This window comes from Sinohyriopsis cumingii, unplaced genomic scaffold (genome assembly GCF_028554795.1).
Source record: "Sinohyriopsis cumingii isolate HCF-2022 unplaced genomic scaffold, ASM2855479v2 utg001656l, whole genome shotgun sequence".
Lineage (NCBI taxonomy): Eukaryota > Metazoa > Mollusca > Bivalvia > Unionida > Unionidae > Sinohyriopsis > Sinohyriopsis cumingii.
The window spans coordinates 423,805-449,931 of record NW_028316032.1 but is presented as its reverse complement, the minus strand read 5'-3'; the positions used below and the strand labels follow the sequence as shown (position 1 = coordinate 449,931).

Below are 26,127 nucleotides of genomic sequence, written 5' to 3'. Positions count from 1 at the left end.
TGGTACTAACAGCTGCCTTGCTTGGAGCTCAGCATTAAGAGGTTAGTGTTAGGACTGGTCGGCCGGGTCTCAGGATAAAGTGACTGGGTGGGACATCATGCCACATGTCTGCGGCATGATGAACCAGTGCTAGCCATCACTATAACCTGCCACACTGCAGACATCGTAGCGATATGACTGACAAATTCTTAAAAGCTACCTTAAAAATACAAATCACATGCACACACAAACACACACACACACACACACACACACACACAAATCTCCCATGTCGTAGAAATAAAACCACCACATCTAACACACACCTTCCGTATTTATGTATTTTCTACTGTACCGATCCATAGAAGAAAATCACAAATATGTATAGAGAACAATTAATTGGAAGCAAGTTTATCAACTTACAGGTACTATTTAATTGATTATGTAGTGTGTAAGCATTGCTTTCTCTGGAAACAAAAAATTTCAAGATAGGTGATTTTCACATGTGTAATTAACTGAGAGAAATTAAGGAAAGAATGCGAAGATTTAAGAGAAGAGCAGAAGGATAGTGTTTGTGTTGTCCGGACTGTAAAATCATAACTGTTAACACAAAGAAACAATGACTAGTCTTAACTTTAGCAACTTGCTCGGCTAATGACACATTTGTGCATTTCCTTATGCAGCAAAATTTAAATTCCTCCGTGAATGGTTGATTGCCATATAAACTGGATTATTGTTTCCATAAGGGGCTAACATCTAAGATCCAATCAATCCTAGACGCTAGCTATGTGAAGTTGATGAGATAACGATTAACCTTGTTGCGCATAACTACCCGAGCCAACATTCGACCATGCATTAACAAGTAGCCCGCCTAGCTCAGTCGGTATAGCATCAGACTTTTAATCTGAGGGTCGTGAGTTCAAGTCCCACGGTGGGCGTACAATTTTTAATACCAGTACAAATTTATACTACACTTTGTACACGCGTCTATTTGGCTACAAATAGGTGTGATGGTAAATGTCCCACAGAAACGTTTTTTTCTCTCATATAATCATTTTTATGTTGAATTTTGATATCCTCTTCTTCAAATTCATTAGCTTGTCAATGTCTTTCTGGTTTCCACACAGCCCTCATAAAGGTACTGATTATGGTAGTGACCCTGTATGTACCCATCCAGATAAAAAGTGAATGAAATATGTAAGTTCATTTACATATTCTATATACTTCTATTGATGCGTTTTGTTTTGTAATTCAATAGTGTTGGGATTTTTCTATCCTATCCTTGTACTGGTGTATATTTTTGTTTGTTATCTAATATTTTCGAGCTCTTAGCGCTTTAACGTCTTAGGCGCTGTACTAAGTCCACATAATTATTATTATTATTATTATTATTATTATTATTATTGTTAATATTATTATTATTATTATTTTTATTATTATTATTATTATTATTATTATCAATTGTGGGAATTTACAAAATACTGATAAACAATTCTTCCGAATTATTTCTTCATTTTGATTTAGCAACTAAAATTGTAAGTCAGCAAAAATTCATTTTTACGACTAACATCTTTCTTTCTTTCCTTTTTTTTTTTGGTCATTGTTTTTTATTCTTCTTTTTTGTGTTTTAACCATTAATATCACCGCACCGGATTGCGCGATCCTTGTGGCCACTGCTTTCGAGTGTCCGATAGCCCGTAATCATACTTCCCACAAAACTGTGAACTCATTATTGTAACCTTCATGACTTGATCTAAGATAGGTTTCTTTCACATATGTACGGTGCAGTCTTTATTTTCTCCACGTTGCAAAGTTTCATCTAACTCATCAGAACAGGAAAGAACTGACAGTACCTTGCAGTGCTAGTCTCTTTTCTTCTCTTCTTTTTAAGACATATTAACTTTTAGTCGCAGATTTTAAAATTCCTTTGAGATTTGTGTTACATTGCGAATTATATATTATGTTATTGTTTGAATCGTAAAATTAATGCATTTAATTCTCAAACGATGCATTGCATTCTTTAGCTTACTTAAATCGAGAACTATTATCAAAACTCGCAATTGATAAATCATTTTTAAAAAATCCATATTTTCATTCATTTAGATTGAGCATCCGAAACTGGACGGCAACAATTTAATTTTAAGACTTAGTATTTTCACCAATACAATCATCGCATTCTATACCGCGATGTTGTGACCACCGAATTCAGGTGTCCGAGAGGCGGTGATCGTACCTCCATTAAAACCGTGAACACATCCTGCATGCATATCTCATGCAGTTATTGTTGATTGAAACGAGAAGTGTTTATACGTCTTCACGGTGCATTCTTCGTTTTGTCTCCATTACAACGTTTGAATAAACAATTTAGAACACGAAACAACTGATAGTAGCTTGCAGTGGTAGTGTCTCATTACTTTAAACATATTGTCTGTTAGGTGGAGCTTTTAGACTGGCGTTGACTTTTGTGCTTCTGTCCGTATATTTTAATAATATTCGTATCATAATATGAATGCGTTCAATTTGCATATGATATAGTGGATGCGTTAGATTTACTGGAATCAAGAAGAAATGCTGACAGAATGATCAACATCTCTTAGAGTTGATTAAATTGGGTACTCTATCCCGTTCGCATGGACATGTGGATACGCTCTCATTTAGGGACATTTTAGGAAAGGAGAGAAATACTTGCAGGTATATCTATATTCATTTTGACAACAATTGAAAATCAGTGGAAGCTAAATCATAACCACCTACCCTCGGACTTTCACCCATGACCCTTAGATTAAATGTCGGATGCTCTAGCGACTGAGATTGGGGCACTACTCATCCAAATTCTGTCAGTTTGTCAGTCTCGGATTTTGCTGCGTAGCCCTTTCCATTACATATTTAAAGGGCGCGGCCATATTTGTATCACATGACGTTTAGCAGTTATGGTGCAGATAGATGCCCAGAGCTCGGTTCAAACGAAAATGCTTTTCTTTACATTTCACGTCAATATCATTTAATTGCACAAGTCTTTGGAATTAAGAGTTTTTTGTTATGAAAACAAAATTCAGTAAATGCGTCCCCCACTGCTGCCATCATATTTGCATTTCCAGTAATGCTGCATATTAGTTCGTTAACTGAGAAATGAATGAGTCATAATTACCCAATAGCATTACGAATCTATGGTCATACACTAAAAAACAAACCTAAGCAAAACCAAAACGGTTTGTAATACTGAACAAATAATTCAGTTAACAAAGTTGTAAAATGAAAATGTAAGAGGGACTTACAGCATTATGAATTGCATCCAAAATCATCCCAAAATGTTATCTTCAAGTCCAAAGGAATAGAATGTTCCGAATAAAATCTACATCCTCAAATGCATTGGTCTACCAACAGTTCTGATATATCACAATGGCATTTTCAAGAATTCTTTAGAAATAATTCACAATAGGCCAAAAATAATATTTTAACCCACATAGCATTTTGTGGCTCCAATGAATAATTCAAACAAATGTTTGCTTCCAAATAATATCTAAACACAACAATAAATATATCTGAAGAATAATGTTACAAGAAGAACATACAAAATATGACTGACCAAATAGTCCAACTCCACGTACTTAAATACAGACATAAGGACTGAAAACTCATTAGCTACTACTCACTACGTGACAATGAACAAATATCCCTAAAAGCTCCGGTGGCCTAGTAATTACAGCGTACGCCTCGGATGCGGGAGTTCGTGGGATCGATCCCCGGCCGAGTCATACCAAAGACTTACAAATATGGTACTAACAGCTGCCTTGCTTGGAGCTCAGCATTAAGAGGTTAGTGTTAGGACTGGTCGGCCGGGTCTCAGGATAAAGTGACTGGGTGGGACATCATGCCACATGTCTGCGGCATGATGAACCAGTGCTAGCCATCACTATAAACTGCCACACTGCAGACATCGTAGCGATATGACTGACAAATTCTTAAAAGCTACCTTAAAAATACAAATCACATGCACACACAAACACACACACACACACACACACACACAAATCTCCCATGTCGTAGAAATAAAACCACCACATCTAAAACACACCTTCCGTATTTATGTATTTTCTCCTGTACCGATCCATAGAAGAAAATCACAAATATGTATAGAGAACAATTAATTGGAAGCAAGTTTATCAACTTACAGGTGCTATTTAATTGATTATGTAGTGTGTAAGCATTGCTTTCTCTGGAAACAAAAAATTTCAAGATAGGTGATTTTCACATGTGTAATTAACTGAGAGAAATTAAGGAAAGAATGCGAAGATTTAAGAGAAGAGCAGAAGGATAGTGTTTGTGTTGTCCGGACTGTAAAATCATAACTGTTAACACAAAGAAACAATGACTAGTCTTAACTTTAGCAACTTGCTCGGCTAATGACACATTTGTGCATTTCCTTATGCGGCAAAATTTAAATTCCTCCGTGAATGGTTGATTGCCATATAAACTGGATTATTGTTTCCATAAGGGGCTAACATCTAAGATCCAATCAATCCTAGACGCTAGCTATGTGAAGTTGATGAGATAACGATTAACCATGTTGCGCATAACTACCCGAGCCAACATTCGACCATGCATTAACAAGTAGCCCGCCTAGCTCAGTCGGTAGAGCATCAGACTTTTAATCTGAGGGTCGTGAGTTCGAGTCCCACGGTGGGCGTACAATTTTTAATACCAGTACAAATTTATACTTCACTTTGTACACGCGTCTATTTGGCTACAAATAGGTGTGATGGTAAATGTCCCACAGAAACGTTTTTTTCTCTCATATAATCATTTTTATGTTGAATTTTGATATCCTCTTCTTCAAATTCATTAGCTTGTCAATGTCTTTCTGGTTTCCACACAGCCCTCATAAAGGTACTGATTATGGTAGTGACCCTGTATGTACCCATCCAGATAAAAAGTGAATGAAATATGTAAGTTCATTTACATATTCTATATACTTCTATTGATGCGTTTTGTTTTGTAATTCAATAGTGTTGGGATTTTTCTATCCTATCCTTGTACTGGTGTATATTTTTGTTTGTTATCTAATATTTTCGAGCTCTTAGCGCTTTAACGTCTTAGGCGCTGTACTAAGTCCACATAATTATTATTATTATTATTATTATTATTATTATTATTATTATTATTGTTAATATTATTATTATTATTAATATTATTATTATTATTATTATTATTATTATTATCAATTGTGGGAATTTCCAAAATACTGATAAACAATTCTTCCGAATTATTTCTTCATTTTGATTTAGCAACTAAAATTGTAAGTCAGCAAAAATTCATTTTTACGACTAACATCTTTCTTTCTTTCCTTTTTTTTTTTTTTGGTCATTGTTTTTTATTCTTCTTTTTTGTGTTTTAACCATTAATATCACCGCACCGGATTGCGCGATCCTTGTGGCCACTGCTTTCGAGTGTCCGATAGCCCGTAATCATACTTCCCACAAAACTGTGAACTCATTATTGTAACCTTCATGACTTGATCTAAGATAGGTTTCTTTCACATATGTACGGTGCAGTCTTTATTTTCTCCACGTTGCAAAGTTTCATCTAACTCATCAGAACAGGAAAGAACTGACAGTACCTTGCAGTGCTAGTCTCTTTTCTTCTCTTCTTTTTAAGACATATTAACTTTTAGTCGCAGATTTTAAAATTCCTTTGAGATTTGTGTTACATTGCGAATTATATATTATGTTATTGTTTGAATCGTAAAATTAATGCATTTAATTCTCAAACGATGCATTGCATTCTTTAGCTTACTTAAATCGAGAACTATTATCAAAACTCGCAATTGATAAATCATTTTTAAAAAATCCATATTTTCATTCATTTAGATTGAGCATCCGAAACTGGACGGCAACAATTTAATTTTAAGACTTAGTATTTTCACCAATACAATCATCGCATTCTATACCGCGATGTTGTGACCACCGAATTCAGGTGTCCGAGAGGCGGTGATCGTACCTCCATTAAAACCGTGAACACATCCTGCATGCATATCTCATGCAGTTATTGTTGATTGAAACGAGAAGTGTTTATACGTCTTCACGGTGCATTCTTCGTTTTGTCTCCATTACAACGTTTGAATAAACAATTTAGAACACGAAACAACTGATAGTAGCTTGCAGTGGTAGTGTCTCATTACTTTAAACATATTGTCTGTTAGGTGGAGCTTTTAGACTGGCGTTGACTTTTGTGCTTCTGTCCGTATATTTTAATAATATTCGTATCATAATATGAATGCATTCAATTTGCATATGATATAGTGGATGCGTTAGATTTACTGGAATCAAGAAGAAATGCTGACAGAATGATCAACATCTCTTAGAGTTGATTAAATTGGGTACTCTATCCCGTTCGCATGGACATGTGGATACGCTCTCATTTAGGGACATTTTAGGAAAGGAGAGAAATACTTGCAGGTATATCTATATTCATTTTGACAACAATTGAAAATCAGTGGAAGCTAAATCATAACCACCTACCCTCGGACTTTCACCCATGACCCTTAGATTAAATGTCGGATGCTCTAGCGACTGAGATTGGGGCACTACTCATCCAAATTCTGTCAGTTTGTCAGTCTCGGATTTTGCTGCGTAGCCCTTTCCATTACATATTTAAAGGGCGCGGCCATATTTGTATCACATGACGTTTAGCAGTTATGGTGCAGATAGATGCCCAGAGCTCGGTTCAAACGAAAATGCTTTTCTTTACATTTCACGTCAATATCATTTAATTGCACAAGTCTTTGGAATTAAGAGTTTTTTGTTATGAAAACAAAATTCAGTAAATGCGTCCCCCACTGCTGCCATCATATTTGCATTTCCAGTAATGCTGCATATTAGTTCGTTAACTGAGAAATGAATGAGTCATAATTACCCAATAGTATTACGAATCTATGGTCATACACTAAAAAACAAACCTAAGCAAAACCAAAACGGTTTGTAATACTGAACAAATAATTCAGTTAACAAAGTTGTAAAATGAAAATGTAAGAGGGACTTACAGCATTATGAATTGCATCCAAAATCATCCCAAAATGTTATCTTCAAGTCCAAAGGAATAGAATGTTCCGAATAAAATCTACATCCTCAAATGCATTGGTCTACCAACAGTTCTGATATATCACAATGGCATTTTCAAGAATTCTTTAGAAATAATTCACAATAGGCCAAAAATAATATTTTAACCCACATAGCATTTTGTGGCTCCAATGAATAATTCAAACAAATGTTTGCTTCCAAATAATATCTAAACACAACAATAAATATATCTGAAGAATAATGTTACAAGAAGAACATACAAAATATGACTGACCAAATAGTCCAACTCCACGTACTTAAATACAGACATAAGGACTGAAAACTCATTAGCTACTACTCACTACGTGACAATGAACAAATAACCCTAAAAGCTCCGGTGGCCTAGTAATTACAGCGTACGCCTCGGATGCGGGAGTTCGTGGGATCGATTCCCGGCCGAGTCATACCAAAGACTTACAAATATGGTACTAACAGCTGCCTTGCTTGGAGCTCAGCATTAAGAGGTTAGTGTTAGGACTGGTCGGCCGGGTCTCAGGATAAAGTGACTGGGTGGGACATCATGCCACATGTCTGCGGCATGATGAACCAGTGCTAGCCATCACTATAAACTGCCACACTGCAGACACCGTAGCGATATGACTGACAAATTCTTTAAAGCTACCTTAAAAATACAAATCACATGCACACACAAACACACACACACACACACACACACACACACAAATCTCCCATGTCGTAGAAATAAAACCACCACATCTAACACACACCTTCCGTATTTATGTATTTTCTCCTGTACCGATCCATAGAAGAAAATCACAAATATGTATAGAGAACAATTAATTGGAAGCAAGTTTATCAACTTACAGGTACTATTTAATTGATTATGTAGTGTGTAAGCATTGCTTTCTCTGGAAACAAAAAATTTCAAGATAGGTGATTTTCACATGTGTAATTAACTGAGAGAAATTAAGGAAAGAATGAGAAGATTTAAGAGAAGAGCAGAAGGATAGTGTTTGTGTTGTCCGGACTGTAAAATCATAACTGTTAACACAAAGAAACAATGACTAGTCTTAACTTTAGCAACTTGCTCGGCTAATGACACATTTGTGCATTTCCTTATGCAGCAAAATTTAAATTCCTCCGTGAATGGTTGATTGCCATATAAACTGGATTATTGTTTCCATAAGGGGCTAACATCTAAGATCCAATCAATCCTAGACGCTAGCTATGTGAAGTTGATGAGATAACGATTAACCATGTTGCGCATAACTACCCGAGCCAACATTCGTCCATGCATTAACAAGTAGCCCGCCTAGCTCAGTCGGTAGAGCATCAGACTTTTAATCTGAGGGTCGTGAGTTCGAGTCCCACGGTGGGCGTACAATTTTTAATACCAGTACAAATTTATACTTCACTTTGTACACGCGTCTATTTGGCTACAAATAAGTGTGATGGTAAATGTCCCACAGAAACGTTTTTTTCTCTCATATAATCATTTTTATGTTGAATTTTGATATCCTCTTCTTCAAATTCATTAGCTTGTCAATGTCTTTCTGGTTTCCACACAGCCCTCATAAAGGTACTGATTATGGTAGTGACCCTGTATGTACCCATCCAGATAAAAAGTGAATGAAATATGTAAGTTCATTTACATATTCTATATACTTCTATTGATGCGTTTTGTTTTGTAATTCAATAGTGTTGGGATTTTTCTATCCTATCCTTGTACTGGTGTATATTTTTGTTTGTTATCTAATATTTTCGAGCTCTTAGCACTTTAACGTCTTAGGCGCTGTACTAAGTCCACATAATTATTATTATTATTATTATTATTATTATTATTATTGTTAATATTATTATTATTATTATTTTTATTATTATTATTATTATTATTATTATTATTATTATTATTATTATTATTATTATCAATTGTGGGAATTTCCAAAATACTGATAAACAATTCTTCCGAATTATTTCTTCATTTTTATTTAGCAACTAAAATTGTAAGTCAGCAAAAATTCATTTTTACGACTAACATCTTTCTTTCTTTCCTTTTTTTTTTTTTTGGTCATTGTTTTTTATTCTTCTTTTTTGTGTTTTAACCATTAATATCACCGCACCGGATTGCGCGATCCTTGTGGCCACTGCTTTCGAGTGTCCGATAGCCCGTAATCATACTTCCCACAAAACTGTGAACTCATTATTGTAACCTTCATGACTTGATCTAAGATAGGTTTCTTTCACATATGTACGGTGCAGTCTTTATTTTCTCCACGTTGCAAAGTTTCATCTAACTCATCAGAACAGGAAAGAACTGACAGTACCTTGCAGTGCTAGTCTCTTTTCTTCTCTTCTTTTTAAGACATATTAACTTTTAGTCGCAGATTTTAAAATTCCTTTGAGATTTGTGTTACATTGCGAATTATATATTATGTTATTGTTTGAATCGTAAAATTAATGCATTTAATTCTCAAACGATGCATTGCATTCTTTAGCTTACTTAAATCGAGAACTATTATCAAAACTCGCAATTGATAAATCATTTTTAAAAAATCCATATTTTCATTCATTTAGATTGAGCATCCGAAACTGGACGGCAACAATTTAATTTTAAGACTTAGTATTTTCACCAATACAATCATCGCATTCTATACCGCGATGTTGTGACCACCGAATTCAGGTGTCCGAGAGGCGGTGATCGTACCTCCATTAAAACCGTGAACACATCCTGCATGCATATCTCATGCAGTTATTGTTGATTGAAACGAGAAGTGTTTATACGTCTTCACGGTGCATTCTTCGTTTTGTCTCCATTACAACGTTTGAATAAACAATTTAGAACACGAAACAACTGATAGTAGCTTGCAGTGGTAGTGTCTCATTACTTTAAACATATTGTCTGTTAGGTGGAGCTTTTAGACTGGCGTTGACTTTTGTCCTTCTGTCCGTATATTTTAATAATATTCGTATCATAATATGAATGCATTCAATTTGCATATGATATAGTGGATGCGTTAGATTTACTGGAATCAAGAAGAAATGCTGACAGAATGATCAACATCTCTTAGAGTTGATTAAATTGGGTACTCTATCCCGTTCGCATGGACATGTGGATACGCTCTCATTTAGGGACATTTTAGGAAAGGAGAGAAATACTTGCAGGTATATCTATATTCATTTTGACAACAATTGAAAATCAGTGGAAGCTAAATCATAACCACCTACCCTCGGACTTTCACCCATGACCCTTAGATTAAATGTCGGATGCTCTAGCGACTGAGATTGGGGCACTACTCATCCAAATTCTGTCAGTTTGTCAGTCTCGGATTTTGCTGCGTAGCCCTTTCCATTACATATTTAAAGGGCGCGGCCATATTTGTATCACATGACGTTTAGCAGTTATGGTGCAGATAGATGCCCAGAGCTCGGTTCAAACGAAAATGCTTTTCTTTACATTTCACGTCAATATCATTTAATTGCACAAGTCTTTGGAATTAAGAGTTTTTTGTTATGAAAACAAAATTCAGTAAATGCGTCCCCCACTGCTGCCATCATATTTGCATTTCCAGTAATGCTGCATATTAGTTCGTTAACTGAGAAATGAATGAGTCATAATTACCCAATAGTATTACGAATCTATGGTCATACACTAAAAAACAAACCTAAGCAAAACCAAAACGGTTTGTAATACTGAACAAATAATTCAGTTAACAAAGTTGTAAAATGAAAATGTAAGAGGGACTTACAGCATTATGAATTGCATCCAAAATCATCCCAAAATGTTATCTTCAAGTCCAAAGGAATAGAATGTTCCGAATAAAATCTACATCCTCAAATGCATTGGTCTACCAACAGTTCTGATATATCACAATGGCATTTTCAAGAATTCTTTAGAAATAATTCACAATAGGCCAAAAATAATATTTTAACCCACATAGCATTTTGTGGCTCCAATGAATAATTCAAACAAATGTTTGCTTCCAAATAATATCTAAACACAACAATAAATATATCTGAAGAATAATGTTACAAGAAGAACATACAAAATATGACTGACCAAATAGTCCAACTCCACGTACTTAAATACAGACATAAGGACTGAAAACTCATTAGCTACTACTCACTACGTGACAATGAACAAATAACCCTAAAAGCTCCGGTGGCCTAGTAATTACAGCGTACGCCTCGGATGCGGGAGTTCGTGGGATCGATCCCCGGCCGAGTCATACCAAAGACTTACAAATATGGTACTAACAGCTGCCTTGCTTGGAGCTCAGCATTAAGAGGTTAGTGTTAGGACTGGTCGGCCGGGTCTCAGGATAAAGTGACTGGGTGGGACATCATGCCACATGTCTGCGGCATGATGAACCAGTGCTAGCCATCACTATAAACTGCCACACTGCAGACACCGTAGCGATATGACTGACAAATTCTTAAAAGCTACCTTAAAAATACAAATCACATGCACACACAAACACACACACACACACACAAATCTCCCATGTCGTAGAAATAAAACCACCACATCTAACACACACCTTCCGTATTTATGTATTTTCTCCTGTACCGATCCATAGAAGAAAATCACAAATATGTATAGAGAACAATTAATTGGAAGCAAGTTTATCAACTTACAGGTACTATTTAATTGATTATGTAGTGTGTAAGCATTGCTTTCTCTGGAAACAAAAAATTTCAAGATAGGTGATTTTCACATGTGTAATTAACTGAGAGAAATTAAGGAAAGAATGAGAAGATTGAAGAGAAGAGCAGAAGGATAATGTTTGTGTTGTCCGGACTGTAAAATCATAACTGTTAACACAAAGAAACAATGACTAGTCTTAACTTTAGCAACTTGCTCGGCTAATGACACATTTGTGCATTTCCTTATGCAGCAAAATTTAAATTCCTCCGTGAATGGTTGATTGCCATATAAACTGGATTATTGTTTCCATAAGGGGCTAACATCTAAGATCCAATCAATCCTAGACGCTAGCTATGTGAAGTTGATGAGATAACGATTAACCATGTTGCGCATAACTACCCGAGCCAACATTCGACCATGCATTAACAAGTAGCCCGCCTAGCTCAGTCGGTAGAGCATCAGACTTTTAATCTGAGGGTCGTGAGTTCGAGTCCCACCGTGGGCGTACAATTTTTAATACCAGTACAAATTTATACTTCACTTTGTACACGCGTCTATTTGGCTACAAATAGGTGTGATGGTAAATGTCCCACAGAAACGTTTTTTTCTCTCATATAATCATTTTTATGTTGAATTTTGATATCCTCTTCTTCAAATTCATTAGCTTGTCAATGTCTTTCTGGTTTCCACACAGCCCTCATAAAGGTACTGATTATGGTAGTGACCCTGTATGTACCCATCCAGATAAAAAGTGAATGAAATATGTAAGTTCATTTACATATTCTATATACTTCTATTCATGCGTTTTGTTTTGTAATTCAATAGTGTTGGGATTTTTCTATCCTATCCTTGTACTGGTGTATATTTTTGTTTGTTATCTAATATTTTCGAGCTCTTAGCACTTTAACGTCTTAGGCGCTGTACTAAGTCCACAGTATTATTATTATTATTATTATTATTATTATTGTTAATATTATTATTATTTTTATTATTATTATTATTATTATTATTATTATTATTATTATTATTATTATTATTATTATCAATTGTGGGAATTTACAAAATACTGATAAACAATTCTTCCGAATTATTTCTTCATTTTGATTTAGCAACTAAAATTGTAAGTCAGCAAAAATTCATTTTTACGACTAACATCTTTCTTTCTTTCCTTTTTTTTTTTTTTTTTGGTCATTGTTTTTTATTCTTCTTTTTTGTGTTTTAACCATTAATATCACCGCACCGGATTGCGCGATCCTTGTGGCCACTGCTTTCGAGTGTCCGATAGCCCGTAATCATACTTCCCACAAAACTGTGAACTCATTATTGTAACCTTCATGACTTGATCTAAGATAGGTTTCTTTCACATATGTACGGTGCAGTCTTTATTTTCTCCACGTTGCAAAGTTTCATCTAACTCATCAGAACAGGAAAGAACTGACAGTACCTTGCAGTGCTAGTCTCTTTTCTTCTCTTCTTTTTAAGACATATTAACTTTTAGTCGCAGATTTTAAAATTCCTTTGAGATTTGTGTTACATTGCGAATTATATATTATGTTATTGTTTGAATCGTAAAATTAATGCATTTAATTCTCAAACGATGCATTGCATTCTTTAGCTTACTTAAATCGAGAACTATTATCAAAACTCGCAATTGATAAATCATTTTTAAAAAATCCATATTTTCATTCATTTAGATTGAGCATCCGAAACTGGACGGCAACAATTTAATTTTAAGACTTAGTATTTTCACCAATACAATCATCGCATTCTATACCGCGATGTTGTGACCACCGAATTCAGGTGTCCGAGAGGCGGTGATCGTACCTCCATTAAAACCGTGAACACATCCTGCATGCATATCTCATGCAGTTATTGTTGATTGAAACGAGAAGTGTTTATACGTCTTCACGGTGCATTCTTCGTTTTGTCTCCATTACAACGTTTGAATAAACAATTTAGAACACGAAACAACTGATAGTAGCTTGCAGTGGTAGTGTCTCATTACTTTAAACATATTGTCTGTTAGGTGGAGCTTTTAGACTGGCGTTGACTTTTGTGCTTCTGTCCGTATATTTTAATAATATTCGTATCATAATATGAATGCATTCAATTTGCATATGATATAGTGGATGCGTTAGATTTACTGGAATCAAGAAGAAATGCTGACAGAATGATCAACATCTCTTAGAGTTGATTAAATTGGGTACTCTATCCCGTTCGCATGGACATGTGGATACGCTCTCATTTAGGGACATTTTAGGAAAGGAGAGAAATACTTGCAGGTATATCTATATTCATTTTGACAACAATTGAAAATCAGTGGAAGCTAAATCATAACCACCTACCCTCGGACTTTCACCCATGACCCTTAGATTAAATGTCGGATGCTCTAGCGACTGAGATTGGGGCACTACTCATCCAAATTCTGTCAGTTTGTCAGTCTCGGATTTTGCTGCGTAGCCCTTTCCATTACATATTTAAAGGGCGCGGCCATATTTGTATCACATGACGTTTAGCAGTTATGGTGCAGATAGATGCCCAGAGCTCGGTTCAAACGAAAATGCTTTTCTTTACATTTCACGTCAATATCATTTAATTGCACAAGTCTTTGGAATTAAGAGTTTTTTGTTATGAAAACAAAATTCAGTAAATGCGTCCCCCACTGCTGCCATCATATTTGCATTTCCAGTAATGCTGCATATTAGTTCGTTAACTGAGAAATGAATGAGTCATAATTACCCAATAGTATTACGAATCTATGGTCATACACTAAAAAACAAACCTAAGCAAAACCAAAACGGTTTGTAATACTGAACAAATAATTCAGTTAACAAAGTTGTAAAATGAAAATGTAAGAGGGACTTACAGCATTATGAATTGCATCCAAAATCATCCCAAAATGTTATCTTCAAGTCCAAAGGAATAGAATGTTCCGAATAAAATCTACATCCTCAAATGCATTGGTCTACCAACAGTTCTGATATATCACAATGGCATTTTCAAGAATTCTTTAGAAATAATTCACAATAGGCCAAAAATAATATTTTAACCCACATAGCATTTTGTGGCTCCAATGAATAATTCAAACAAATGTTTGCTTCCAAATAATATCTAAACACAACAATAAATATATCTGAAGAATAATGTTACAAGAAGAACATACAAAATATGACTGACCAAATAGTCCAACTCCACGTACTTAAATACAGACATAAGGACTGAAAACTCATTAGCTACTACTCACTACGTGACAATGAACAAATAACCCTAAAAGCTCCGGTGGCCTAGTAATTACAGCGTACGCCTCGGATGCGGGAGTTCGTGGGATCGATCCCCGGCCGAGTCATACCAAAGACTTACAAATATGGTACTAACAGCTGCCTTGCTTGGACCTCAGCATTAAGAGGTTAGTGTTAGGACTGGTCGGCCGGGTCTCAGGATAAAGTGACTGGGTGGGACATCATGCCACATGTCTGCGGCATGATGAACCAGTGCTAGCCATCACTATAAACTGCCACACTGCAGACACCGTAGCGATATGACTGACAAATTCTTAAAAGCTACCTTAAAAATACAAATCACATGCACACACAAACACACACACACACACACACACACACACACACAAATCTCCCATGTCGTAGAAATAAAACCACCACATCTAACACACACCTTCCGTATTTATGTATTTTCTCCTGTACCGATCCATAGAAGAAAATCACAAATATGTATAGAGAACAATTAATTGGAAGCAAGTTTATCAACTTACAGGTACTATTTAATTGATTATGTAGTGTGTAAGCATTGCTTTCTCTGGAAACAAAAAATTTCAAGATAGGTGATTTTCACATGTGTAATTAACTGAGAGAAATTAAGGAAAGAATGAGAAGATTGAAGAGAAGAGCAGAAGGATAATGTTTGTGTTGTCCGGACTGTAAAATCATAACTGTTAACACAAAGAAACAATGACTAGTCTTAACTTTAGCAACTTGCTCGGCTAATGACACATTTGTGCATTTCCTTATGCAGCAAAATTTAAATTCCTCCGTGAATGGTTGATTGCCATATAAACTGGATTATTGTTTCCATAAGGGGCTAACATCTAAGATCCAATCAATCCTAGACGCTAGCTATGTGAAGTTGATGAGATAACGATTAACCATGTTGCGCATAACTACCCGAGCCAACATTCGACCATGCATTAACAAGTAGCCCGCCTAGCTCAGTCGGTAGAGCATCAGACTTTTAATCTGAGGGTCGTGAGTTCGAGTCCCACGGTGGGCGTACAATTTTTAATACCAGTACAAATTTATACTTCACTTTGTACACGCGTCTATTTGGCTACAAATAGGTGTGATGGTAAATGTCCCACAGAAACGTTTTTTTCTCTCATATAATCATTTTTATGTTGAATTTTGATATCCTCTTCTTCAAATTCATTAGCTTGTCAATGTCTTTCTGGTTTCCACACAGCCCTCATAAAGGTACTGATTATGGTAGTGACCCTGTATGTACCCATCCAGATAAAAAGTGAATGAAATATGTAAGTTCATTTACATATTCTATATACTTCTATTCATGCGTTTTGTTTTGTAATTCAATAGTGTTGGGATTTTTCTATCCTATCCTTGTACTGGTGTATATTTTTGTTTGTTATCTAATATTTTCGAGCTCTTAGCACTTTAACGTCTTAGGCGCTGTACTAAGTCCACATTATTATTATTAATATTATTATTATTATTATTGTTAATATTTTTATTATTATTATTTTTATTAATATTATTATTATTATTATTATTATTATTATTATTATTATTATTATTATTATCAATTGTGGGAATTTACAAAATACTGATAAGCAATTCTTCCGAATTATTTCTTCATTTTGATTTAGCAACTAAAATTGTAAGTCAGCAAAAATTCATTTTTACGACTAACATCTTTCTTTCTTTCCTTTTTTTTTTTTTTGGTCATTGTTTTTTATTCTTCTTTTTTGTGTTTTAACCATTAATATCACCGCACCGGATTGCGCGATCCTTGTGGCCACTGCTTTCGAGTGTCCGATAGCCCGTAATCATACTTCCCACAAAACTGTGAACTCATTATTGTAACCTTCATGACTTGATCTAAGATAGGTTTCTTTCACATATGTACGGTGCAGTCTTTATTTTCTCCACGTTGCAAAGTTTCATCTAACTCATCAGAACAGGAAAGAACTGACAGTACCTTGCAGTGCTAGTCTCTTTTCTTCTCTTCTTTTTAAGACATATTAACTTTTAGTCGCAGATTTTAAAATTCCTTTGAGATTTGTGTTACATTGCGAATTATATATTATGTTATTGTTTGAATCGTAAAATTAATGCATTTAATTCTCAAACGATGCATTGCATTCTTTAGCTTACTTAAATCGAGAACTATTATCAAAACTCGCAATTGATAAATCATTTTTAAAAAATCCATATTTTCATTCATTTAGATTGAGCATCCGAAACTGGACGGCAACAATTTAATTTTAAGACTTAGTATTTTCACCAATACAATCATCGCATTCTATACCGCGATGTTGTGACCACCGAATTCAGGTGTCCGAGAGGCGGTGATCGTACCTCCATTAAAACCGTGAACACATCCTGCATGCATATCTCATGCAGTTATTGTTGATTGAAACGAGAAGTGTTTATACGTCTTCACGGTGCATTCTTCGTTTTGTCTCCATTACAACGTTTGAATAAACAATTTAGAACACGAAACAACTGATAGTAGCTTGCAGTGGTAGTGTCTCATTACTTTAAACATATTGTCTGTTAGGTGGAGCTTTTAGACTGGCGTTGACTTTTGTGCTTCTGTCCGTATATTTTAATAATATTCGTATCATAATATGAATGCATTCAATTTGCATATGATATAGTGGATGCGTTAGATTTACTGGAATCAAGAAGAAATGCTGACAGAATGATCAACATCTCTTAGAGTTGATTAAATTGGGTACTCTATCCCGTTCGCATGGACATGTGGATACGCTCTCATTTAGGGACATTTTAGGAAAGGAGAGAAATACTTGCAGGTATATCTATATTCATTTTGACAACAATTGAAAATCAGTGGAAGCTAAATCATAACCACCTACCCTCGGACTTTCACCCATGACCCTTAGATTAAATGTCGGATGCTCTAGCGACTGAGATTGGGGCACTACTCATCCAAATTCTGTCAGTTTGTCAGTCTCGGATTTTGCTGCGTAGCCCTTTCCATTACATATTTAAAGGGCGCGGCCATATTTGTATCACATGACGTTTAGCAGTTATGGTGCAGATAGATGCCCAGAGCTCGGTTCAAACGAAAATGCTTTTCTTTACATTTCACGTCAATATCATTTCATTGCACAAGTCTTTGGAATTAAGAGTTTTTTGTTATGAAAACAAAATTCAGTAAATGCGTCCCCCACTGCTGCCATCATATTTGCATTTCCAGTAATGCTGCATATTAGTTCGTTAACTGAGAAATGAATGAGTCATAATTACCCAATAGTATTACGAATCTATGGTCATACACTAAAAAACAAACATAAGCAAAACCAAAACGGTTTGTAATACTGAACAAATAATTCAGTTAACAAAGTTGTAAAATGAAAATGTAAGAGGGACTTACAGCATTATGAATTGCATCCAAAATCATCCCAAAATGTTATCTTCAAGTCCAAAGGAATAGAATGTTCCGAATAAAATCTACATCCTCAAATGCATTGGTCTACCAACAGTTCTGATATATCACAATGGCATTTTCAAGAATTCTTTAGAAATAATTCACAATAGGCCAAAAATAATATTTTAACCCACATAGCATTTTGTGGCTCCAATGAATAATTCAAACAAATGTTTGCTTCCAAATAATATCTAAACACAACAATAAATATATCTGAAGAATAATGTTACAAGAAGAACATACAAAATATGACTGACCAAATAGTCCAACTCCACGTACTTAAATACAGACATAAGGACTGAAAACTCATTAGCTACTACTCACTACGTGACAATGAACAAATATCCCTAAAAGCTCCGGTGGCTTAGTAATTACAGCGTACACCTCGGATGCGGGAGTTCGTGGGATCGATCCCCGGCCGAGTCATACCAAAGACTTACAAATATGGTACTAACAGCTGCCTTGCTTGGAGCTCAGCATTAAGAGGTTAGTGTTAGGACTGGTCGGCCGGGTCTCAGGATAAAGTGACTGGGTGGGACATCATGCCACATGTCTGCGGCATGATGAACCAGTGCTAGCCATCACTATAAATTGCCACACTGCAGACATCGTAGCGATATGACTGACAAATTCTTAAAAGCTACCGTAAAAATACAAATCACATGCACACACAAACACACACACACACACAAATCTCCCATGTCGTAGAAATAAAACCACCACATCTAACACACACCTTCCGTATTTATGTATTTTCTCCTGTACCGATCCATAGAAGAAAATCACAAATATGTATAGAGAACAATTAATTGGAAGCAAGTTTATCAACTTACAGGTACTATTTAATTGATTATGTAGTGTGTAAGCATTGCTTTCTCTGGAAACAAAAAATTTCAAGATAGGTGATTTTCACATGTGTAATTAACTGAGAGAAATTAAGGAAAGAATGCGAAGATTTAAGAGAAGAGCAGAAGGATAGTGTTTGTGTTGTCCGGACTGTAAAATCATAACTGTTAACACAAAGAAACAATGACTAGTCTTAACTTTAGCAACTTGCTCGGCTAATGACACATTTGTGCATTTCCTTATGCAGCAAAATTTAAATTCCTCCGTGAATGGTTGATTGCCATATAAACTGGATTATTGTTTCCATAAGGGGCTAACATCTAAGATCCAATCAATCCTAGACGCTAGCTATGTGAAGTTGATAAGATAACGATTAACCATGTTGCGCATAACTACCCGAGCCAACATTCGACCATGCATTAACAAGTAGCCCGCCTAGCTCAGTCGGTAGAGCATCAGACTTTTAATCTGAGGGTCGTGAGTTCGAGTCCCACGGTGGGCGTACAATTTTTAATACCATTACAAATTTATACTACACTTTGTACACGCGTCTATTTGGCTACAAATAGGTGTGATGGTAAATGTCCCACAGAAACGTTTTTTTCTCTCATATAATCATTTTTATGTTGAATTTTGATATCCTCTTCTTCAAATTCATTAGCTTGTCAATGTCTTTCTGGTTTCCACACAGCCCTCATAAAGGTACTGATTATGGTAGTGACCCTGTATGTACCCATCCAGATAAAAAGTGAATGAAATATGTAAGTTCATTTACATATTCTATATACTTCTATTCATGCGTTTTGTTTTGTAATTCAATAGTGTTGGGATTTTTCTATCCTATCCTTGTACTGGTGTATATTTTTGTTTGTTATCTAATATTTTCGAGCTCTTAGCGCTTTAACGTCTTAGGCGCTGTACTAAGTCCACATAATTATTATTATTATTATTATTGTTATTATTATTATTGTTAATATTATTATTATTATTATTTTTATTATTATTATTATTATTATTATTATTATTATTATTATTATTATTATCAATTGTGGGAATTTCCAAAATACTGATAAACAATTCTTCCGAATTATTTCTTCATTTTGATTTAGCAACTAAAATTGTAAGTCAGCAAAAATTCATTTTTACGACTAACATCTTTCTTTCTTTCCTTTTTTTTTTTGGTCATTGTTTTTTATTCTTCTTTTTTGTGTTTTAACCATTAATATCACCGCACCGGATTGCGCGATCCTTGTGGCCACTGCTTTCGAGTGTCCGATAGCCCGTAATCATACTTCCCACAAAACTGTGAACTCATTATTGTAACCTTCATGACTTGATCTAAGATAGGTTTCTTTCACATATGTACGGTGCAGTCTTTATTTTCTCCACGTTGCAAAGTTTCATCTAACTCATCAGAACAGGAAAGAACTGACAGTACCTTGCAGTGCTAGTCTCTTTTCTTCTCTTCTTTTTAAGACATATTAACTTTTAGTCGCAGATTTTAAAATTCCTTTGAGATTTGTGTTACATTGCGAATTATATATTATGTTATTGTTTGAATCGTAAAATTAATGCATTTAATTCTCAAACGATGCATTGCATTCTTTAGCTTACTTAAATCGAGAACTATTATCAAAACTCGCAATTGATAAATCATTTTTAAAAAATCCATATTTTCATTCATTTAGATTGAGCATCCGAAACTGGACGGCAACAATTTAATTTTAAGACTTAGTATTTTCACCAATACAATCATCGCATTCTATACCGCGATGTTGTGACCACCGAATTCAGGTGTCCGAGAGGCGGTGATCGTACCTCCATTAAAACCGTGAACACATCCTGCATGCATATCTCATGCAGTTATTGTTGATTGAAACGAGAAGTGTTTATACGTCTTCACGGTGCATTCTTCGTTTTGTCTCCATTACAACGTTTGAATAAACAATTTAGAACACGAAACAACTGATAGTAGCTTGCAGTGGTAGTGTCTCATTACTTTAAACATATTGTCTGTTAGGTGGAGCTTTTAGACTGGCGTTGACTTTTGTGCTTCTGTCCGTATATTTTAATAATATTCGTATCATAATATGAATGCATTCAATTTGCATATGATATAGTGGATGCGTTAGATTTACTGGAATCAAGAAGAAATGCTGACAGAATGATCAACATCTCTTAGAGTTGATTAAATTGGGTACTCTATCCCGTTCGCATGGACATGTGGATACGCTCTCATTTAGGGACATCTTAGGAAAGGAGAGAAATACTTGCAGGTATATCTATATTCATTTTGACAACAATTGAAAATCAGTGGAAGCTAAATCATAACCACCTACCCTCGGACTTTCACCCATGACCCTTAGATTAAATGTCGGATGCTCTAGCGACTGAGATTGGGGCACTACTCATCCAAATTCTGTCAGTTTGTCAGTCTCGGATTTTGCTGCGTAGCCCTTTCCATTACATATTTAAAGGGCGCGGCCATATTTGTATCACATGACGTTTAGCAGTTATGGTGCAGATAGATGCCCAGAGCTCGGTTCAAACGAAAATGCTTTTCTTTACATTTCACGTCAATATCATTTAATTGCACAAGTCTTTGGAATTAAGAGTTTTTTGTTATGAAAACAAAATTCAGTAAATGCGTCCCCCACTGCTGCCATCATATTTGCATTTCCAGTAATGCTGCATATTAGTTCGTTAACTGAGAAATGAATGAGTCATAATTACCCAATAGTATTACGAATCTATGGTCATACACTAAAAAACAAACATAAGCAAAACCAAAACGGTTTGTAATACTGAACAAATAATTCAGTTAACAAAGTTGTAAAATGAAAATGTAAGAGGGACTTACAGCATTATGAATTGCATCCAAAATCATCCCAAAATGTTATCTTCAAGTCCAAAGGAATAGAATGTTCCGAATAAAATCTACATCCTCAAATGCATTGGTCTACCAACAGTTCTGATATATCACAATGGCATTTTCAAGAATTCTTTAGAAATAATTCACAATAGGCCAAAAATAATATTTTAACCCACATAGCATTTTGTGGCTCCAATGAAAAATTCAAACAAATGTTTGCTTCCAAATAATATCTAAACACAACAATAAATATATCTGAAGAATAATGTTACAAGAAGAACATGCAAAATATGACTGACCAAATAGTCCAACTCCACGTACTTAAATACAGACATAAGGACTGAAAACTCATTAGCTACTACTCACTACATGACAATGAACAAATATCCCTAAAAGCTCCGGTGGCCTAGTAATTACAGCGTACGCCTCGGATGCGGGAGTTCGTGGGATCGATCCCCGGCCGAGTCATACCAAAGACTTACAAATATGGTACTAACAGCTGCCTTGCTTGGAGCTCAGCATTAAGAGGTTAGTGTTAGGACTGGTCGGCCGGGTCTCAGGATAAAGTGACTGGGTGGGACATCATGCCACATGTCTGCGGCATGATGAACCAGTGCTAGCCATCACTATAAACTGCCACACTGCAGACATCGTAGCGATATGACTGACAAATTCTTAAAAGCTACCTTAAAAATACAAATCACATGCACACACAAACACACACACACACACACACACACACACACAAATCTCCCATGTCGTAGAAATAAAACCACCACATCTAACACACACCTTCCGTATTTATGTATTTTCTCCTGTACCGATCCATAGAAGAAAATCACAAATATGTATAGAGAACAATTAATTGGAAGCAAGTTTATCAACTTACAGGTACTATTTAATTGATTATGTAGTGTGTAAGCATTGCTTTCTCTGGAAACAAAAAATTTCAAGATAGGTGATTTTCACATGTGTAATTAACTGAGAGAAATTAAGGAAAGAATGCGAAGATTTAAGAGAAGAGCAGAAGGATAGTGTTTGTGTTGTCCGGACTGTAAAATCATAACTGTTAACACAAAGAAACAATGACTAGTCTTAACTTTAGCAACTTGCTCGGCTAATGACACATTTGTGCATGTCTTTATGCAGCAAAATTTAAATTCCTCCGTGAATGGTTGATTGCCATATAAACTGGATTATTGTTTCCATAAGGGGCTAACATCTAAGATCCAATCAATCCTAGACGCTAGCTATGTGAAGTTGATGAGATAACGATTAACCATGTTGCGCATAACTACCCGAGCCAACATTCGACCATGCATTAACAAGTAGCCCGCCTAGCTCAGTCGGTAGAGCATCAGACTTTTAATCTGAGGGTCGTGAGTTCGAGTCCCACGGTGGGCGTACAATTTTTAATACCAGTACAAATTTATACTACACTTCGTACACGCGTCTATTTGGCTACAAATAGGTGTGATGGTAAATGTCCCACAGAAACGTTTTTTTCTCTCATATAATCATTTTTATGTTGAATTTTGATATCCTCTTCTTCAAATTCATTAGCTTGTCAATGTCTTTCTGGTTTCCACACAGCCCTCATAAAGGTACCGATTATGGTAGTGACCCTGTATGTACCCATCCAGATAAAAAGTGAATGAAATATGTAAGTTCATTTACATATTCTATATACTTCTATTGATGCGTTTTGTTTTGTAATTCAATAGTGTTGGGATTTTTCTATCCTATCCTTGTACTGGTGTATACTTTTGTTTGTTATCTAATATTTTCGAGCTCTTAGCGCTTTAACGTCTTAGGCGCTGTACTAAGTCCACATAATTATTATTATTATTATTATTATTATTATTATTGTTAATATTATTATTATTATTTTTATTATTATTATTATTATTATTATTATTATTATTATTATTATTATTATCATTATTATCAATTGTGGGAATTTCCATAATACTGATAAACAATTCTTCCGAATTATTTCTTCATTTTGATTTTGCAACTAAAATTGTAAGTCAGCAAAAATTCATTTTTACGACTAACATCTTTCTTTCTTTCCTTTTTTTTTGGTCATTGTTTTTTATTCTTCTTTTTTGTGTTTTAACCATTAATATCACCGCACCGGATTGCGCGATCCTTGTGGCCACTGCTTTCGAGTGTCCGATAGCCCGTAATCATACTTCCCACAAAACTGTGAACTCATTATTGTAACCTTCATGACTTGATCTAAGATAGGTTTCTTTCACATATGTACGGTGCAGTCTTTATTTTCTCCACGTTGCAAAGTTTCATCTAACTCATCAGAACAGGAAAGAACTGACAGTACCTTGCAGTGCTAGTCTCTTTTCTTCTCTTCTTTTTAAGACATATTAACTTTTAGTCGCAGATTTTAAAATTCCTTTGAGATTTGTGTTACATTGCGAATTATATATTATGTTATTGTTTGAATCGTAAAATTAATGCATTTAATTCTCAAACGATGCATTGCATTCTTTAGCTTACTTAAATCGAGAACTATTATCAAAACTCGCAATTGATAAATCATTTTTTAAAAATCCATATTTTCATTCATTTAGATTGAGCATCCGAAACTGGACGGCAACAATTTAATTTTAAGACTTAGTATTTTCACCAATACAATCATCGCATTCTATACCGCGATGTTGTGACCACCGAATTCAGGTGTCCGAGAGGCGGTGATCGTACTTCCATTAAAACCGTGAACACATCCTGCATGCATATCTCATGCAGTTATTGTTGATTGAAACGAGAAGTGTTTATACGTCTTCACGGTGCATTCTTCGTTTTGTCTCCATTACAACGTTTGAATAAACAATTTAGAACACGAAACAACTGATAGTAGCTTGCAGTGGTAGTGTCTCATTACTTTAAACATATTGTCTGTTAGGTGGAGCTTTTAGACTGGCGTTGACTTTTGTGCTTCTGTCCGTATATTTTAATAATATTCGTATCATAATATGAATGCATTCAATTTGCATATGATATAGTGGATGCGTTAGATTTACTGGAATCAAGAAGAAATGCTGACAGAATGATCAACATCTCTTAGAGTTGATTAAATTGGGTACTCTATCCCGTTCGCATGGACATGTGGATACGCTCTCATTTAGGGACATTTTAGGAAAGGATAGAAATACTTGCAGGTATATCTATATTCATTTTGACAACAATTGAAAATCAGTGGAAGCTAAATCATAACCACCTACCCTCGGACTTTCACCCATGACCCTTAGATTAAATGTCGGATGCTCTAGCGACTGAGATTGGGGCACTACTCATCCAAATTCTGTCAGTTTGTCAGTCTCGGATTTTGCTGCGTAGCCCTTTCCATTACATATTTAAAGGGCGCGGCCATATTTGTATCACATGACGTTTAGCAGTTATGGTGCAGATAGATGCCCAGAGCTCGGTTCAAACGAAAATGCTTTTCTTTACATTTCACGTCAATATCATTTCATTGCACAAGTCTTTGGAATTAAGAGTTTTTTGTTATGAAAACAAAATTCAGTAAATGCGTCCCCCACTGCTGCCATCATATTTGCATTTCCAGTAATGCTGCATATTAGTTCGTTAACTGAGAAATGAATGAGTCATAATTACCCAATAGTATTACGAATCTATGGTCATACACTAAAAAACAAACCTAAGCAAAACCAAAACGGTTTGTAATACTGAACAAATAATTCAGTTAACAAAGTTGTAAAATGAAAATGTAAGAGGGACTTACAGCATTATGAATTGCATCCAAAATCATCCCAAAATGTTATCTTCAAGTCCAAAGGAATAGAATGTTCCGAATAAAATCTACATCCTCAAATGCATTGGTCTACCAACAGTTCTGATATATCACAATGGCATTTTCAAGAATTCTTTAGAAATAATTCACAATAGGCCAAAAATAATATTTTAACCCACATATCATTTTGTGGCTCCAATGAATAATTCAAACAAATGTTTGCTTCCAAATAATA

At 35.2% G+C, this 26,127-nt stretch overlaps 5 non-coding genes across 5 annotated transcripts; all 5 read left to right on the top strand.

The window, feature by feature from the left end:
- The first annotated feature begins 4,593 nt into the window (after positions 1-4,593).
- Positions 4,594-4,666, top strand: Trnak-uuu (transfer RNA lysine (anticodon UUU)). The gene has a single exon. It is a non-coding gene; the product is annotated as a tRNA-Lys (tRNA).
- Positions 4,667-8,361: 3,695 nt separating this feature from the next.
- Positions 8,362-8,434, top strand: Trnak-uuu (transfer RNA lysine (anticodon UUU)). Its single transcript has one exon. It is a non-coding gene; the product is annotated as a tRNA-Lys (tRNA).
- A 7,477-nt stretch (positions 8,435-15,911) lies between these two features.
- Trnak-uuu (transfer RNA lysine (anticodon UUU)) lies at positions 15,912-15,984 on the top strand. The gene has a single exon. It is a non-coding gene; the product is annotated as a tRNA-Lys (tRNA).
- A 3,693-nt stretch (positions 15,985-19,677) lies between these two features.
- Positions 19,678-19,750, top strand: Trnak-uuu (transfer RNA lysine (anticodon UUU)). Its single transcript has one exon. It is a non-coding gene; the product is annotated as a tRNA-Lys (tRNA).
- Positions 19,751-23,451: 3,701 nt separating this feature from the next.
- Positions 23,452-23,524, top strand: Trnak-uuu (transfer RNA lysine (anticodon UUU)). The gene has a single exon. It is a non-coding gene; the product is annotated as a tRNA-Lys (tRNA).
- The last annotated feature ends 2,603 nt before the right edge of the window (positions 23,525-26,127 follow it).